Source organism: Tursiops truncatus, chromosome 19, assembly GCF_011762595.2.
Source record: "Tursiops truncatus isolate mTurTru1 chromosome 19, mTurTru1.mat.Y, whole genome shotgun sequence".
Classification (NCBI taxonomy): domain Eukaryota; kingdom Metazoa; phylum Chordata; class Mammalia; order Artiodactyla; family Delphinidae; genus Tursiops; species Tursiops truncatus.
In genome coordinates, this window is record NC_047052.1 from 53,360,202 (window position 1) to 53,366,201 (window position 6,000).

Sequence of the window (6,000 nt, forward strand, 5' to 3'; positions counted from 1 at the left end):
TTTCTATCACTAATATTTTGTAAGAATTTTTGCTTTTTTTTTTTTTTTTTTTTTTTTTGCGGTATGCGGGCCTCTCACTGTTGTGGCCTCTCCCGTTGCGGAGCTCAGGCTCCGGACGCACAGGCTCAGCGGCCATGGCTCACGGGCCCAGCCGCTCCGCGGCATGTGTGATCTTCCCGGACCGGGGCACGAACCCGCGTCCCCTGCACCGGCAGGCGGACTCTCAACCACTGCGCCACCAGGGAAGCCCTGCATATTTTTTATGTGGGATTTAGTTAGTAGTTATTGCTTTCTTCAAATGCCTTTATTTTTGTTACCATGGTAATAGTAGTCTCAGAAATTGAGTTAAAAAGTATTCATGGTCTATTTTCTGGAAGAAATTGTATACAAATGCTGTTATTCTTCATACATTTGATAGAATTGCCTAGTGTCACCAGTTGAGTCTAGCAATAAGTTTGGGAGGGGCACTTTTTTTGAGGTAAGAACACTTAACATGAGTACTACCATGTACAGTATTGTTAGCTATAGGTAGTATGTCATATCGTAGATCTCCAGAACTTATTTATCTTGTATAACTGAAACTTTGTACCCTTTGAACACCATCTCCCCATTTCCCTCTCCGCTAATCCCTGGCAACCACCATGCTACTCTGATTCTATGAGTTTGACTATTTTAGGTTCCACATAAAAGTGAGATCATACAGTATTTTTCTCCATCGGTCTTGTTTCACTTAGCATTGAGTCTTCCAGGGCTGTCCATGTTGTTGAACAATGACAGGATTTCCTTCTTTGTTAAGACTGAATAAGATTGCATTGCATGTTTATAAAACATTTTCTTTATCCATTCTTGTGTTGATGCTCATTTAAGTTGTTTCTATACTTTGATTATTGTGAATAATGCTGCAGTGAACGTAGGAGTACTGGTACTTCTATGAGATCCTGATTTTATTTCCTTTGGATACATAACCAGCAGTGGGATTGTTGGGTCATATGGTAGTTCTATTTATAATTTTTGGAGAACCCACCATACTGTTTTCTGTAGTGGCTGTACCACTGTTCCCTTTTCTCAAACATCCTTGGCAACATTTGTTATCATTTGTTTCTTTAAGAATCATCTTAGGGACTTCCTGGTGGTGCAGTGGTTAAGAATCCGCCTACCAATGCAGGGGACATGGGTTCGAGCCCTGGTCCGGGAAGATCCCACATGCCATGGAGCAGCTAAGCCCATGTGCCACAACTACTAAAGCCCACACGCCTAGAGCCCATGCTCCGCAGCAAGAGAAGCCACCACAATGAGAAGCTCGCACATCACAACGAAGAGTAGCCCCTGCTCGCGGCAACTAGAGAAAGCCCGCGTGCAACAACGAAGACCCAATGCAGCCAAAAATAAATAAATATATAAATAAATTTATTTATTAAAAAAAATTAATAAGCATTCTAACAAGTATGAAATGATATAGCATGGTGGCTTTGATTTGCTTTTCCCTGATTAGTGATGTTGGGTATCTTTTCATATACCTGCTGACCATTTGTATGTCTTCTTTTGAGAAATGTCTGTTTAGGTCCTTTGCCCATTTTTTAATTGGATTATTTGGGGGAGTTTGCTATTGAGATGAGTTCCTTACATATTTTGGATATTAACCCCCTATCAAATATATGGTTTGCAAATATTTTCTCCTGTAGATTGCCTTTTCACTCTTTTTTAATTTTATTATTGTTTTTTAAGTTATTTATTTATTTGGCTACACCAGTCTTAGTTGCAGCATGTAGGATCTTTAGTTGTGGCATGCAGGATCTAGTTCCTTGACCAGGTATCAAACCTGGGTCCCCTGCATTAGGAGCGTGGAGTCTTAGCCACTGGACCACCAGGGAAGTCCCTGCCTTTTCACTCTTTTTTTTTTTTTAATAAATTATTTTATTTATTTGGCTGCGTTGGGTCTTTGTTGCTGCATACAGGCTTTCTCTAGCTGCGGCGGGCGGGGGCTACTCTTTGTTGTGGTGCGCAGGCTTCTCATTGTGGTGGCTTCTCTTGTTGCAGAGCACGAGCTCTAGGTGTGTGGGCTTCAGTAGTTGTGGCACACAGGCTCAGTAGTTGTGGCACATGGGCTTAGTTGCTCCGCAACATGTGGGATCTTCCCAGACCAGGGTTCGAAACCGTGTCTCCTGCATTGGCAGGTGTATTCTTAACCACTGCGCCAACAGGGAAGTCCCTGCCTTTTCACTCTTGATTGATTCTTTTGCTGTGCAGAAACTTTTAGTTTGACGTGGTCACATTTGTCTAATTAGCTTTGTTGTCAAATAAAAAAAATTATTCCACAGGCCGTTGTCAAGAAGCTTTTCCCCTGTTTTCTTCTAGGGGTCTTACAGTTTCAGGTCTGACACTTAAGTATTTAATTCATTTTGATTTGATTTTTTTTTTTTTTTTCTTTTTGCTGTGCCGTGCAGCATGTGGGATCTTAGTTCCCTGACCAGGGATTGAACCCGTGCCCCCTGCAGTGGAAGTGTGGAGTCTTAACCACTGGACCTCCGGGGAAGTCCAGTAGGATCTTTTTTAATGATCAGTGATAGGGTGAGCTGTTTCAGTTACAACACTTGTGACAACAAACATATGGGGGTTTTCCCCACACTAAGCAATTCTCCAGCTCTTCGGACACCAACTGCGTGTCCTACAATTGAATTTTGATACCAACTACTTGGAGTAAGTACAGCCTCCAAAGAATTAAGGACTCAGTTGCACAACACTACCCCCACTTCAGATGCCAATCACAAGTCCTAGGCCTCCCATGCTTCTGACCTACTGGTTGTAATGGCTACAAATTCTACTATACTCATGAGTAGAAGTGATATTCAGAGATCAATTCTCAATTTATTCCTGACCTAAACAGAAATGCTTGTTAACATTTTTTTAAACATTTTTTTGGAGTATAACTGCTTTACAATGGTGTGTTAGTTTCTGCTGTATAACAAAGTGAATCAACTATACATATACATACATCCCCATATCCCCTCCCTCTTGTGTCTCCCTCCCACCCTCCCTATCCCATCCCTTTAGGTGGTCACAAAGCACGGAGCTGATCTCCCTGTGCTATGCGGCTGCTTCCCACTAGCTAGCCATTTTACATTTGGTAGTGTATATAAGTCCATAACACACTCTCAACATTCGACCATCAATATAAAGTTCTATATTCATTGTTGATGGACATGATCAGATTAATTTTCTTCCTGATCCTATATGCTGGGTGTATGTTTATTTTATTTTACTTTGTTTTAAATTTTATTGAAGTATGGTTGATTTACAATGTTGTGTTGTAGATTTCTATAAATGTAACTGAGTGTTGAAATGTTTCAAGTGCTTCTCTGAAGCTATTGGTATAATGGAGGTCAGTGTTCTCATTGCTCACACCACAGCAGGCTGTGTAATACCACATATATTAAAATATCATTTATTACTAGAATAACATCTACTCAGTCACATTGTGTATTTTAATGATCCATTTTGCATCAGACTTCAGAAGTCAAACTGCTTTTTTTTGATGTCTTAACATGAGGGATATAATAGCAGTATTACACATTTTCATATCTACTGTATTGAAAAAAGTTTGTAAATGAAGAGAACTGCCAATACCTTGCAAATGTGGGAAATTTTCCTGTAAAACAATCAGTCTTTTTGAATATTTCAAAGTTTTGAAGTTATTTATGTTTCTCTTATTTCTAATTCTTCTTAATTCAGTTTTAGTGATCTATATTTGTAAAAATCATTCTTCTCAATTTTCAAGTTAATATAAAGTTGTTCTTAGTAATCTCTACAGGTTTTGAAAATCTCTATCAATAGACATCTACTACGATTAGTATTGTTCAAGTGTTTCTTTGCACATTTTATTTTATTGTTTTTTTAATAAGTTTATTTTATTTATTTACTTTTGGCTGCATTGGGTCTTCGTTGCTGCACATGGGCTTTCTCTAGTTGTGGTGAGCGGGGGCTACTCTTCCTTGCAGTGCGTGAGCTTCTCATTGTGGTGGCTTCTCTTGTTGTGGAGCACGGGCTGTAGGTGTGCAGGCTTTGGTAGTTGTGGCACGTGGGCTCAGTAGTTGTGGTGCGCAGGCTCAGTAGTTGTGGTGCATGGGCTTAGTTGCTCCATGGCATGTGGGATCTTCCCGGACCAGGACTTGAACGCATGTCCCCTGCATTGGCAGGCGGATTCTTAGCCACTGGGCCACCAGGGAAGCCTTTTGCACATTTTAAAGCCAATATTTCAAAAGAACATTTTGTTATATTTAATATAATTTTCATTTTTGCCTTTTGTTGGATTTACACTATACCTTTCTTTAAAAATTCTTGAATTGGGCCCATAGGACATGGATTGTCCAGTGAACTTCTAATATGTGAATTTGCAGCTATCTTATTTCCTCTAAATAATTTTTTTCATTAACTAAATATCACAGGGTTGACACAAGAATTTTCTTATCTTTTCATATACATAAATTCTAATTATCTAAACAAATAGTGACTCTTTAAGGTTTTCAATATTTTAAAATTTCTGAATGTACAGTTTTCCAAGTGGTATTATTTGATGATGATAAAATATTATCTGTCTTATTAAAAATTTTTTTAGTGTTTGAGACTTTGTGGTCTAACAACTGCTGGAAATTGTTCTTTATATATATATTTTTTGACACAAGTTTGAATATATTGTGCATTTGTTGAAACTCCTTTAAATTTTTTGGATCCTCAAATCTAGCAATCACGAATAAGGGTATATTCTAATCTTTCTATGTGATTGAGGAATTGTCCATTTCCCTCACTTTTTTTTAAAATTATTTTTTAATTTTTTATTTTTTTTAATTATTCTTTTTTAACATCTTCATTAGAGTATAATTGCTTTACAATGGTGTGTTAGTTTCTGCTTTATAACAAAGTGAATCAGTTATACTCCCCCACTTTTTGATTCTCCTGTTTTGTTCCCTTAGATCTTTTCCTGAAGAAAAATCCACATAAACAAAAAGGTTATTCACCCACACCCTCCTCGTCTGCTATTCTAGAAATGTGAAGATTCCACCATAGGTATATTTCCTCCATAGAGGACATGGGAGTCCGAACTGACTCCTGTCTTCCCTCAAACTAATTGCGATATCACTTAATACAAAATATTTCAGCCTCTAAATATCCCAGTACCCAGTTGATATTTTTACTTGTCGATTTCCCATCTTAAAAACATTCTACAATGAGATACCACCTCACATCCATTAGGACGGCCACTATTATTTAAAAAACAACAGAAAATAACAAATGTTGGCAGGGAGGTAGTGAAACTGTAAACCTTATCCACTGTTGGTGGGATTGTGAAATGGTGCAGCTAATTTGGAAAACAAATGGTTCCTCAAAAAGTTAAACCTAGGGGCTTCCCTGGTGGCGCAGTGGTTGAGAATCTGCCTGCCAACGCAGGGGACACAGGTTTGAACCCTGGTCTGGGAAGATCCCACATGCCGTGGAGCAACTGGGTCCGTGAGCCACAACTACTGAGCCTGCACGACTGGAGCCTGTGCTCCGCAACAAGAGAGGCTGCGACAGTGAGAGGCCCACGCACTGCGATGAACAGTGGCCCCCGCTCGCCGCAACTGGAGAAAGCCCTGGCACAGAAACAAATACCCAACACAGCCAAAAATAAATAAATAAATAAATTTAAATTCATTCTATTAAAAAAAAAAAGTTAAACCTAGAATTAACATATGATCCAAAAATTCTACTTCTGGGTATATACCCCAAAGAACTAAGAGAAGACTCAAAGAGAAATTTGTACAGGCATGTTCAGAGCAACATTATTTACAATAGCCAACATTATTTACAATAGCCAAAAGGTGGACGCAACCAAATGTCCACTGACACACAAAGAGAAACGTGATGTGGTCAACGATAAAATATTATTCAGCCTTAAAAAGGATAGTCTGACATATGCTACAACATGGATGAACCTTGAGGACATTATGCTAAGTGAAATAAGCC